The sequence below is a fragment of the Phoca vitulina genome, unplaced genomic scaffold (genome assembly GCF_004348235.1).
Source record: "Phoca vitulina isolate PV1807 unplaced genomic scaffold, GSC_HSeal_1.0 scaffold3, whole genome shotgun sequence".
Taxonomy (NCBI): Eukaryota; Metazoa; Chordata; class Mammalia; order Carnivora; family Phocidae; genus Phoca; species Phoca vitulina.
Window position 1 is genome coordinate 70,405,942 of NW_022589706.1, and position 13,681 is coordinate 70,419,622.

The window sequence follows — 13,681 nt, forward strand, 5'->3', positions numbered from 1 at the left end:
ATTTCCTATTTCCTACACAGAAAAACATGTCTCAAACATTGATATTTTTGTTATTACATTTTCATAAACTTTTGGCTACATTTATTGATATTCTTCAAACTGTTGGTTCTGTGTTATGTGTTAAGCTGACACTTCTTATTTCGAATAATTTGGAATAATGATATATTCATCCATTTTCCAAAATATTTTTGATATTTTGACATTTTATATAAAAGTGAGGAAATTTCCCTTCAGATAAACTAAACGAAATCTGGTTTTCAGTTACTTTGTTTAAATCAATACATTGAATAAAAAATTAATATTAATTCAACAAAATATATGAAATCATCATATTTTGACTTCATATGTAAGTCTGATGGTCTTGCTTGCAAGTCTTGCATTTCAAATGGCTTAGTGTATGTTTTATTTTACTTATAACTTGATTGTTTAAAATTTGGAATCTGTATCTTCTACAGGTAAAAATTCAGACATGGTAGTCCAAGTTCCTAGCCTAATTCAAATAACCCTGTTTCACTCAATATTACTAATTGTTATGAGTTCTAACATGTGTTATTTAACTATATTAGTCAGGGTTCTTTAGAGAAACAGAATCATAGGACACATGTATACCATATGATATAAATATATAGATAAATTTATTGTAAGGTATTGGTTCATACATTTTGGGAGGTCAAGAAGGCCTGCCATCTTCTGTCTGTAAGCTGGAGGACCAAGAAAGCTGGTGGTATAGTTTAAAAGCCTGAGAGCCAGAGCTGGTGGCATAAATCCCAGTCTGAATCTGAAGGCATGAGAACTAGGAGCACTGAAGACAGGAGAAGGTAAATATCCCACCTTAACCAGTCAGGCAGAGAGAGTGAATCTTCCCTTCCTCTTCCTTTTGTATTCTATTCAGGCCCTCAACAAACTGGATGATGCCCACCCACATTGGGGAGGACAAATGGCTTTATTCATTCTACTCAAATTCAGATGCTAGTCTCTTCCAGAAACACTCTCACAGAAACAGTCAGAAATATAATGCCTAACCAGATGTCTGGGCACCCTGAGATCTAGTCAAGTTGACACTTGAAATTAACTTTATAGTAAATTATTAGGAAAATTATATAATCAAACATGGTTTTAAAAGGGAATGTATTTCCCTCTTTAAAAAAAAAAGTTACACTTTCATTCACTTCTGTTCATATAAACTTTACTGCAATCCAACACCTGTTACCACCCCAGTTTTTACTTACTTGAGAGTCTTAGAGCATAATACAGGGAATGATAGGACACAGAACTTTATTTGCACTTTCAACCTATCATATTATTTAAAATATCATGAATCTAGCATTCATATTTTAGTTTGTTGAAGGATTAAAGATGAATATATATTATTGCTTAAGTAGGCTTAATTTTGTGTACAGAAAATTTCACCAAAAAAAAATTGTACTTCAAATTATTGCTAATTTTAACCATGTTAAGTTTTCTTTTTAATTATTAACTCCATGATTATACCAAATTTTAACTTAATTACTTATAATTGGCTTAATAAATATATAGTTGCCTGACTTTTTGGAAGACAGACAATTATACTTTATCTTAAACAAGCTATCATTCATACTGACCTCACCCAATAGTGATCCAAATCCCACATACACAACTGTTGTAAACACCTGGTGAATACTCATTAAATGAAGCAAATCTGTGCCTTTGCAAAGGCACATCAGCAGAGTAGAGAAGCAGTGTAGAACAATATGATTCAAGAATGAAAACAATGTTGCCAAAATTAACTCACATTTTAAACCTGTAATTGAGAGAACATTAAAAAGTATGTCTTCTCCATAATAGATGTTAGGATATTCTATCACTATGAAGCTGAGCTTTCTTGCTGCCTCACAGCAGGGTGCACCAATAAAAAATGCCCCAAGATTTTACTTGATACTGTTCTAATAGACTCCACACTCCTGAATATGAACAAGGATTTTAGTATAGTTTATTTGGCAGTACTTGGAATGTTCCTTTTCTCTGATGTCTTGTACCTTTTGCTCATGACTCTTCGGAATGAATTTTAGGGTTTGTACATACCTTCTATTTTTTGAATAGCTACAGTGGCATGAGCCTTAAATAAGCTTTTATATGTTTATTTTTTTGTTTTTTTAAAGATTTTATTTATTTATTTATGAGAGAACGTGCACACGTGTGCAACTGGAAAGGGGCAGAAGGGAGGGAGAGGGGGAAGGACAAGGGGATTCGGCACTAAGTGCCCTATGGGGCTTGATCATCCCGCAAACCTGAGAACAAGACCTGAGCTGAAGTCAAGAGTGGGCCCCTTAACCAACTGAGCCATCCAGGTGCCCTAAATGTTTGTTTCTAACATATATATCCCCCTTGCCAGTTTGTATTCAGCTTTGTCTTCCATTGAGCTTTACTTTACCTGGGTTTCTGATCCTGTCTGCCTGTAACTTGGCTGAGAAGGAATGCTTTTTTGTATTATTATTTTTTTTTAATTCTTCCTCCTTCCATTCTGTTGAACAATCTTTAGGGAACAAAAGTTGCTACCACCAGGGTCACCAGTAATCTCCATATAACCAAATTCAATACTTAATTTCACAGCACTTGCTCTAATTGGTTGCTCAATATAGTATAATATAAATTTTCTTATTTTTCTGTTTATTATCTTCTCCTCTGCCCCACCTATAGTATAAGCATTTCTCATGAAAAATAAACAATTATGCTCTGTTCACCAAGTATTCCCAGCTCCTAGAATATTGTGTTTGGCACATGTTAGGTCCTCCATAAATACTTTTGAATAAATTGTTGAATGAATGAATCAGTCAGTTGATTAATCATCATTAGGGGTTGTAAGAAGTGGGCTCTTCTGGTACCTGTATATTAGCAGAGAGTAAGAATCAAAATTTCTTTGGGATATATCTGTGCTATTTCTTTAACCTAATATTTTGCAACAGTCTAAGAAGTGATGCTTTCCAGTCTCAGAAATGGAGTTGTGAGGAAGAAAAAGGAAACTATTATTTATTGAGTGTCTGCTATATGACAAGTACTGGACTGCATATACATTTCGTCGTTCACTCCTAACACCCTTATGAGATAGATACTATTGTTATCTCCACTTGGAGATGAAGAAACTGAGGCAAAATGAGAGATTAAATAGCTTGTCCAGGTTCACCCAAACATGAGTTCAGCACGAAGAACCATGCAGTGTTCTATTTCTTTTGGTGCTAGATAATAATAATGAGTGCTGGCAATCCACAGAAAATTGAAGGAACTGAATTGATAAAGATAAATATAAGTCAAAGTTTCCAAAGTACATATTCATTTGGAGTATTTGTTTTGTTTTCATTGTCGGAGAACATCAAGATGTCACTAAAGTAAATAAACTAACAGAGCTAAAAGGGATTTTGTTTATTTTCTTTTCCAAGCATAGTCAGAGAGGCTTGTAACCATTATTCATGGGATACATATAGCTGTCCAGTAGCCATCTGGCTAGGGCTGCCAGATAAAACACAGGATGTCCAGTTAAAGTTGAATTTCAAATGAAACTCAATCTTATGTGTGAGTATCTCCCCAATATTGTATGGGACATATTTATTCTTAAAAAATAAAATTATTATATGTCTTAAATTCAAAGTTAACTGTGCTTCTGCATTTTTATTTGCTACATCTGCCAACCCTACACCTGGCTAAATACTCCCTTGCCCTTCTCTTACTTGTCTTGTTACTCTGGAAGACAGGTTTTATTGAGGAAGTAAAGACAAAGAAAAAAAATGGAGAGAGGACAACTTTGAAATGACTTTAAAATGATAAAAGCCATATGACTACTGTCTTGCTTTTTATGAGGGAGGGGCTGGGATTATCCTAAGACACATTTGAAAATAGGCTAAGTTTACCTACAGACCTCTTTGAGCCTCACCTTCTGCCTCCCATGTTCTATCTCTGCTGCTCAGAAACCTAGAAACTGTGGACAGTTTCTTTACATTCTCTAGCCTCAGCTTTCCCATTTACAAAACATCAGTATTCTTACATATTAGAAAGAAAATAAACAGATAATGTTATATGACTGACTTCTCTGAGTATGGTGGTTGGTCAGGATCTCAATGAAACTTTTTAACAGAATCCTGAATGATTAGAAGGCATCCATGTGAAGAGAGAGAGAAAAGGAAAGAGAGAGAGAGTTTGTGTGTATGTGTATATCTATGCAACTACAAGATAAAGGAGAGGAGGACCAGATAGCATAGCACATACAAAATATTTAATGGGGACAGAGGATTCCCTACCAACCTTCTTTTTAAATTTCAGCTTTATTGAGGCATAATTTACAAATAAAATTGTAAGATATTTAAAGTGTACATCACAGTAATTTGAGGTATGTATACATTGTGAAAGGATGACCCTCCCCCATCTAATGAATTAATACATCCATCAACTCACACATTTATCTGTTTGGTGAGGATATTTGTGTTCTGCCCTGTTAACAGATTTCAATTATACAATACATTGTTTCTTGTCTTGATGATGAAGGAAGGTTTTTCAAGAAAAGGCAGAGTTAGTGAAACCCCTTACAAAATGAAGGGGATAAAATAGAAGGCACTTCTTGTCTTATCTTCATACAAGCAAAAAGTCCAATGTGAAAGTACAAGGATTCACATTGAAAAACTGACACTGTTGATACAAGTTGAGGGTTTGTTTAGGAAATTGGATGGAGTTACAACAGGAATATGCTCATGGCTCTTAACTATAGAAGGCGCTGGACAACAAACTATGGAGTTTAAATTTTATCCATAAGGTACCAAAAAAAATTAAGAACAGGTGATAGCGTGGCCAAAAGCAGCAGGCCCAAATACTAGACAGGAGTTTTTTTTAAGCAATAACAGCCTATTTTACAATAGTTACAGTGAGATAGAAGGGCATATGTGAACATATTTTGACAGAAAAATCAATAGGACTATCCATAGGATTTGGTAAGGCAAGAAAAAAGACTGAGTATAATTTGATGAAAGTTCTAAGTCTAGGTATCTGGGAAAACATTACACTCTTTCTTTTTTGGGGGTGGTTGAAAGCAGAGTTCACTGAAATGTATATGGGGAGAGAGAGAGAGAGAGATGGATGGAGCATCTGGAGGGAGACTGGAAAGGAAAAGGGCATGAGTCTCATCTTTGCTTGGGGTTTGGGGTTTTGTTATTGGTGATTGTGGTCTGGCACACGTGTCCTCTTAAGCATCCAGGAACTGGTCAGAACAAGGAGAGGGTTCAGGTGTCCTTCATAAGTCACCCATTCCCTGATGCCAGGTGTCTTGGCTTCAAGGTGTTTTGAGTCAGTGGTCTTGGAGAATGTTTATGACAACCCGCCTGGTCACCCTTAGATGTTATCTATTGTGCTGGAAGACTCCAAAGATACCATTATCTCCTTATTTCTTACAAGGAGAACATAATGCTATTTGCATTACAAGGCATGTGTAGAGTAGGGTGGGGGTGCAGGTGTTAGCAAGAATAAATGCTAGAAAAAGAGCAAAGGATAAAAATGGCTTTTTTTTTTTTTTTAATGGGAACCCTTCAGTTTCCCCATCTCTTAATTGTAATAGGTAAGTCAGAAATGGGTTAGATTGGAGGAAAATGAGATCGGATTTCACCATTTGAAAGAAGGCATTCAATGAGGTGTATCAGCAAGAAGTTAAATATATGGACTGAGAAAGCATGAGTGAGGTATAGGATGAAAATAAAAGTTGGAAAAATGAACATTGAAGTGGCTGATGTTCTTTTTCAACCATTTAAATTTGTATTAATGAGGTGTACAACACCAATTAAATATATGAACTTATTTTGAAAAGAGCTTCTGTGTCAAGAAAGGGACAGTAAAATATTAGCTTCCTTGAAGTCAGAGTTAATGTGCATGATAGCACTACAACTGGATGACTTTGCTTTGTTTGGTTATCTTTACATCTGGATGCTGCCTACTTACTATGCTTGGTTTGGCATATTTGACAGGCAGAGTAACAGGCTAAAATAAAAGAAATCCACAGTCTGATTTCAGCAGTTGTTTAGTTTCTGTACATAGGCACATATTATTTACTTTTTTTTTTTACAGAAGTGGCAACAAAGTAAAGCCCACTAAAGCATCTATTTTGATTTGAATAGAAAAGGAATTTATTGTAAAAGCCATTTTAACTCTGCCTCAGTTTGCCCTTTCTAAAATGGAGATAATTATATTACCTGTTGCAGTCATTGAATTGTCACTATAAATAACCCACCAGATTATAATATAGTTGGAATGCATTTTTCAAGATTTAAATGACACTGACTTCATTCAGTTATGTCCTTTTTCTCTGTGTGGGTCTAATCTAACCCATTTTTCATAGTTGTTAAAAAGTGGCCATCATGTAGTATTTCTGATTTAGAAACTGATCTTTTCCTCAAATAAGTAAGGACAATGGGAAAAGTAGAAATCTAAAAACGATTCTTTGAAAGAATTCATAAATATATTATGCTTAAAATAAGAAAACTGATATATTAATAAAATGTCTCTGAGGAAGTAGCATAGGATAATTTAGAAACTACTAAAATATTATGATTGAAAAGAGAAGTATTCCTCATATTGATCATACCCCATGTAAATCTATTAAAGATTTTAAATAAATATGGACCCAACACAAAATTGCATTATCAGAAACTATGCACAAAGTACAGAAGAACATATCATAAAATTGCTCTTTCAGTGCTGGAAATAGCTGTCTGTGCTTCATTGGGACCCTGGTAGTTTTCTTCTCAGCTAGTTGTTTTCTTATTTTGCCTTAGTAAAATTCACTACTTTTTTTTCTTCTGTGACTGTCTTACTATTATAGACTCAAAACACTTTATAAATAAGAAAAAAAGATTGTCAGTAATTTTATGGTTATTAATCATTCCAAAATGTTCTATCTGAAAAATGGAGTGTTTAGCTACATTAATATTGTCAAATTGTTGAAAACAATTTTGGTGTATTCTTTGCTCCAAGATGTTTATCTCACAGGATGCTTGGTTAGTGGTTGGATATGACTGGTTGGTAATATTCTTTACTGAGAAGTAAGATAAATGAATAACATTGTAATGATATTAATTTTAAGTATCTCAGTACGTGCCCTCAGTGAGTGTAGCAATGTAGTTTAAAAGCTCAATTTTGGAAACAGAAAAACTTATTAGTGTTGCATCTGCCATTTAAATAGCTGTGTGATGTTTGGCATGCTTCTTCTAACCTAAGCCTCTACTGTTCATATGTGATTAAATGAGGTGAATTTGAATAATAGGACAGAAAAAATGATCATTAAATAGATACTTTTCAAAGGAAAGCTTTATCATTGGCTACTTTTTTACTATACAAACAGATACTTTCATTAGCTGACTCATATATATATATATATTTTTTAAAGATTTTATTTATTTATTTGACAGAGAGAGACACAGCGAGAGAGGGAATACAAGCAGGGGGAATGGGAGAGGGAGAAGCAGGCTTCCCGCGGAGCAGGGAGCCCAATGCGGGGCTCAATCCCAGGACCCCGGGATCATGACCTGAGCCGAAGGCAGACGCTTAATGACTGAGCCACCTAGGCGCCCCTCATATATATATATTTTAAAGATTTTATTTATTTGAGAGAGAGAATGAGAGAGAGATAGCACATGAGAGGGGGGAGGGTCAGAGGGAGAAGCAGATTCCCCGCTGAGCAGGGAGCCCAATGCGGGACTCGATCCCGGGACTCCAGGATCATGACTGAGCCGAAGGCAGTTGCTTAACCAACTGAGCCACCCAGGCGCCCTGACTCATATATTTTTGAATAGTTTTTTGTTGCTGTCACACAGCTAGGTAACACAAGCACAAAATGAGTCATAATTTTATCACTATTTTATCTTTGGAGACACAATTAGTTAAGAAACCCCTACTCATATTTATCTATTTGTTTAAAGCAATGACTTTTCACTTCAGTTTTCTCATTCTACCATAAGCTTTGGAATATCCTTAAAATTGTATTGTATATTACCTTTTTAGATTCATACAATTTTAATGCTTTTAGATCAAGAAAATCTTTTGGAACTGATTCACAACACGTGTGCTATATCAATAAATATAGAATTGTGTAAGTCTTTTTAGGTAAGTATAATCAAACAGAAAACACACACAATACAAATATATCTATTATAATATAGATTTCTTTATCGTGTTCTTTAAGATAATAAAATAAAATATTAACTTTTCAATAGAGTCTCTGTTGGTAATAAGCTGAGGCCTGAGGTTTTTGGTGACTATCATCTGGAAACATTTGGAAAAATTTGAAGCACTAAGTCCATCTGAACTACTTGAATTAGGCATTTGTTTCTCACAAACTAGTCTTGGGAAAATTCTCTGTCTCAGGAAACAGCTCTGGTCTGTCATGTTCTCACTAATTTTATACCCTCTCCAATGGTAATAATGTATTGTAGTAACCAAATGTATGCATTCATAAATCTCTCCTTGGTCATTTGGATAAGCCATAGTTTGAGAGTCATTGATATGGCCTATTGCTTAAGATTCTCATCTTTGGGGTGCCTGGGTGGCTTAGTCGTTAAGCGTCTGCCTTCGGCTCAGGTCATGATCCCAGGGTCCTGGGATCAAGCCCCACATCAGGCTCCTTGCTCCGCGGGAAGCCTGCTTCTCCCTCTCCCACTCCCCCCTGCTTGTGTTCCCTCTCTCACTGTGTCTCTCTCTGTCAAATAAATAAAATCTCTAAAAAAAAAAAAAAAAAAAGATTCTCATCTTTAACCATGTTGAATCTTCTAATACGAGAAACCTGTAATATTTCATATATACTAAGGCTTTCCTAGAGGTACAGTGGATACGGGAAACTTATGTTTAGAACGTTGTCTCGATCATAGGGGGAAATGCACATAGTGTGTCTTTTGAAACCTAACTGTCCTTCCCCCACTAACCAAATAGTTTTTCAATCAATTTATTTCCATTTATTCATTCACTCATTAATTAATTAAAAATGATTACGCACCTTTATGACGACATGGATGGAACTGGAGGGGATTATGCTAAGTGAAGTAAGTCAAGCAGAGAAAGACAATTATCACATGGTTTCACTCATGTGTGGAACATAAGGAATAGTGTGGAGGACCACAGGGGAAAGGAGGGAAAACTGAATGGGAAGAAATCAGAGAGGGAGACAAACCATGAGAGACTCTGGACTCTGGGAAACAAACTGAGGGTTACAGAAGGGGGGGGGATGGGGTAACCGGGTGATGGGCATTATGGACATTAAGGAGGGCACGTGTGGTGATGAGCACTGGGTGTTATACGCAACTAATGAATCGTTGAACACTACATCATAAACTAACGATGTACTATATGCTGGCTAATTGAACATAATAAAAAAATGATTAAGCACCTACTAGGTACACATTTTTATAAGAGCAGTCCTTTCTGTTAAGGAAGTTATAGGTTAGTGATGAGAGTGCTGTAGGAATATATAGTTGTTATGTAGTATGGCAAACGTAATACCAGAAAGATATATACTATGAAATTCTAGACCTGGGACTACATACCCAGCCTAGAGGGAATATAGGAGTCTAAGGAATTTTTTCTGATGGTGGACAAGGCATGATTTGAAATTCATAGGATCTAGCTAGTTAATAAGGAAGTGCATTCCAGATAGAAGAACTTGAACAAAACCACAGTGCTAAGAAGTCTCACTATGTGTACATACCTCTCACATTTACTAGACTTAACTCTGGAAAGGTTAATCAATCTCTGTTGACTTAAATTTTTTCATCTGTAAAATAAAGATAACCCCATAGGGTTCTTGTGAGGATTAAGTGAGATAATTTGTGGAAATGGTTTAGCTTGGTGTCTGATGCATAATAAAAACCTAACTTTTTTTTAACCCTTCCATTGTTCCTACTAAGGGGTTTTGTACATTTATCCAGTGAGTCTCACTTCATAGTCTTCAAGCTTAACCACTGGATAAATGTCATTTGGGATTGAATATAGAAGTTCTGTATTTAAACAAAGTGGATGCTAACATTAATGCAAATTTTAAAAGAAGACAAGGTACGTGTAAATACTGTTAAGCTATCCAATAACTATGCCTGTACTGAACAATAATTAGAAGTGAAGTACAGATTATAGCCAAGATGTGCTAGCTCAACAAAGTTGAATACTATGAGTTTTTAGCCATGATAATAATGTCAACTTATTTTATCAAAAATATTCTGTCTATAATATGTGATGTTAGTATTTCCACTGACAAAATAAAACAAGTCTGTTGGTAGAAGTATTAGGAAATGCCATATTAAAAACAAATCAACACTCCATAATAAAGCTAGGGAATATTTTCTTGCCTCAATATAGCAATATCAAATAGAAAATTAGAATTATATATAGTTTCTAACAATTTTGTGTTTCCTCCTATAGCATTTCATTACTGGTATTCTACATAAAATATACTGTAAATGATTTTCTTTTAATAAATCACCATAGAAAATTTTCTGGCATGGTAGTTAGGTCACTAGCTTGTAATTCCCAAGTGGTGCTTTATGTGCCTTTTAAAAATTAGTAAGAAACAGTCTTTTCTAGTTATCCAAAATTCAACTATTCTCCCACAAGTGCTTATCTATAAAATACTAATTGCTATGAGAGTTCATCTTCCAGTTCTTTAGCACTCTCAGGTGGATGGTTTTTCAACTGACCTACAACCATTAAGCTTGCTTAAGTAGTCCCCAACTATTTGGACTTGGTTTTAATTGCCATGCTGTGCATTCACCAGTTTAAAAGAATTACCATAAGTGAATAGAATGAAGTGTAGCAGGGATGACTGCCTTGAAGTGCAATCAAAGTGGAAATAACTATTGTATATATGAAGGTTCAATAACAAATGTCACCTAGAAGAAATAACAGGGTCATAATTGAATGCAATCTGAATATGAGAAAGATATATATTTCTTTTGTGTTTAACATGAAAACGACAAGTAAAGATAGAGCTTACCACTGTGAATTAAAGCCCAGAAGTAAGACTATTATTGAAATAAAGGTCTTAGAAATTGGAAAGAATTCATAGAGAAAGAACATAAAATAGTTCTGATTGGAAAATATTAACTTTAAAGAAGCCAAAAGGAATTTGGACTATTAAAGTTTTAGAGAAGTTTTATTCTATGATGAAGGAACTTCCTTTAAAGGACTCTTTTGTGCTCCTCGTAGCCCAGGAGGAGAACGGGCTTTGGTGAAAGTGAACACGGGTTAAAGCACCAGACGTATAGTTAGTAGCTGTGTGATCCTGTGTGCATTTCTGTCTCTCAGCCTTTTCATGTATAAAATGAAAAGAATATATATATATGTCATAAAAATTTTGTGAAGATTACATTAAATAATGCATGTCAAGCACTTTGTACACTGCCTAATATATGATGTTTTCCTTGATTGATAGCTAATGGTAGTAAATAATAATTAATTAAAAATGATTCCTATAGAATGTTAATTAGCTACTTTCTTCTAAATAGCTTCAAACAAATAACTTAGGCATCTAGCACTCTTCCTTTACTTTGATCTGTTTCTCTATTAGTGGAGAAGTGGAAACAAAAATAAAAGACGTCAATACTGACTTATTCATTCTTCTTTGCCTAGAACATGAGTGCCTGACCCTGATCAGGAACCTCATAAATATTTGTGGTATTAAAAAAAGAATATAATTTGAATGATCTAAGACTAGATGAGTTTAGGGAAAAGATTCACATGAACAATTTTGATTTATTACTTCTCTAGATGTTATGGGTTATTTTGAGTTACTCTACCAAATTCATCATTTGCGATTTTGTTTTGTTTAAATAAGAATAATTTTCTTTATACATTGCATGAAAAAATACCAAGGGGACCACATATCTCCATTTGGTACAATCTGTGTCCTTTATTTCACATAATAAATTAACTAAGAGAAAGATTTCCCAGTGTCTGTCTTTGAGAAGTATAGTAATGGGAATGGATAACAGTGGTTGTATAGGAAGATACAGGATTTTGTGGACTTGGCACAGTCTACCCTGGAAGCTTGCTTTCCTCTCACTCTCTTGCCCTGTCTGTGCACCCTACTGTATCTATAATGTGGTAAGAGTGGAGATGACAAGTGGTTTTCAGATATACCTGAATATAAACTCCAAGTGTCACCTCTTTCTATATATTAATTATTTCTTCTGTAAAATGCCATTGATGCCCACCCAGCTGTTGTGAACATTTTAAAATAGAAAGTGCAAAGTATCTTGGATATGGGAGGTGATCATTAAGTATTACTTAATTTTCCTTTAAATAAATGTTAATAGATAATGATAACATATTACGTTGCTCAGGCAAACAGCAAGGCCTAAACAGTTAGGTGCAAGGTAAGAAAGTATACCACATAGTGAGAGCAGTTTCTAATAAAATTAATTTTTTATGCTTAATTTTACCTTGAATATATTATTCTAAACGAAAGAAAGAACTATTTCATCAATGAAGCCTGAAAAAAAAGTGGAATAACTAGTTTATTTTCAACAGTTATCATCCTCCTCAAGTTAATCAATACTTGTATATTATCAGACTTATGATAAAGGCAATTCATTCATGTTCACATTTATTTTTTCAACAAATATTTACTGAGAGCCTACCAGGTGCTGAGCATTATTGAAAGCACTTAGGAAATATGAGTGAACAAAATAGACCTGCATTGAAGAAAGTTACATTCAGGAGAACTAGAATTTCTTTTGATACACTGGAACATATTAATTCCAAAACTGGTGTTAGTTGGCTTCACTTTTGAACCATGGAGTATCACAGTTTTACTCCGTGAATGTTGCAAAAGTGTTTACTCGCCTAACTTGATATAGGTAGCATTTGTAGAATATGTAGAATTAAAATTGTAATGTCTTAACATTTTCTATTAATCAAGTCCCTTTTATTTTTACTTCCTAAAATGATTTTCTGTACATCAGAAAGGAGAATTTTTCTCCTGCTCTAAGAGCATAGAGGTTGGGAAACCTCATTAGCCATGAAAGGTAAGGATTTGTCACCCCATTTCACTGGTGATTAGATGAGCCGTAGTTTTTTACTCTAGAATTTCTAATTAGTTTCCCATTCCAGCCCCCATATCCCAATTTATATTAAGTTTGTTTAATTCAACATTAAAAATAAAAGAATGCAGAATGGAACAGGAAAAGTCAATGCCACTTATCTTGTTCTATTCTTCCCTCTGGTTGCCCAAGGAATTTGATTTACCTATTTCATAAAGGTACTTTCCTACAACTGCCTTCAGCTATTACATTTTCAGTCAGCTTATTTCTACTCAGCACAGCAATCTGGAAGAGACTCAAAGTTGGTTTCTCTATTGTCTGTATTAGAATGTTGTCAGTAACTTATTACAGGATCTTATTGGATCGTCTTTGTCCTTCTGTATCACTTTCCCAGCAGAGTTACAGGTAATAAAAATCTCAGTGACTAGGACCTTGGGTTTGGATAGTTCAATTAGTTGTTCAGGAAGTCTATCAAAAATGTGTCTCTAGATCTCTGAACTCTAGCATTTTCATTATTAGAGTGAAATGTTAGTGACAAATGAGGTATGATCGTCTAGATACCTCATCAGCCTGCTGGCTTGTTGCCCGAAGTAAAGGGGCAGTTCTAAAAACGTCAAGGTTTTGATGGGGTTCTAAACATGTGACTCAAAATC

At 34.7% G+C, this 13,681-nt stretch overlaps 1 protein-coding gene across 4 annotated transcripts in view; it reads left to right on the forward strand.

Annotated features, from left to right (window-relative positions):
• The window catches only part of GRID2 (glutamate ionotropic receptor delta type subunit 2), a 1,428,484-nt gene that overhangs the window by 355,989 nt on the left and 1,058,814 nt on the right, over positions 1 to 13,681 (forward strand). The window lies entirely within an intron of this gene.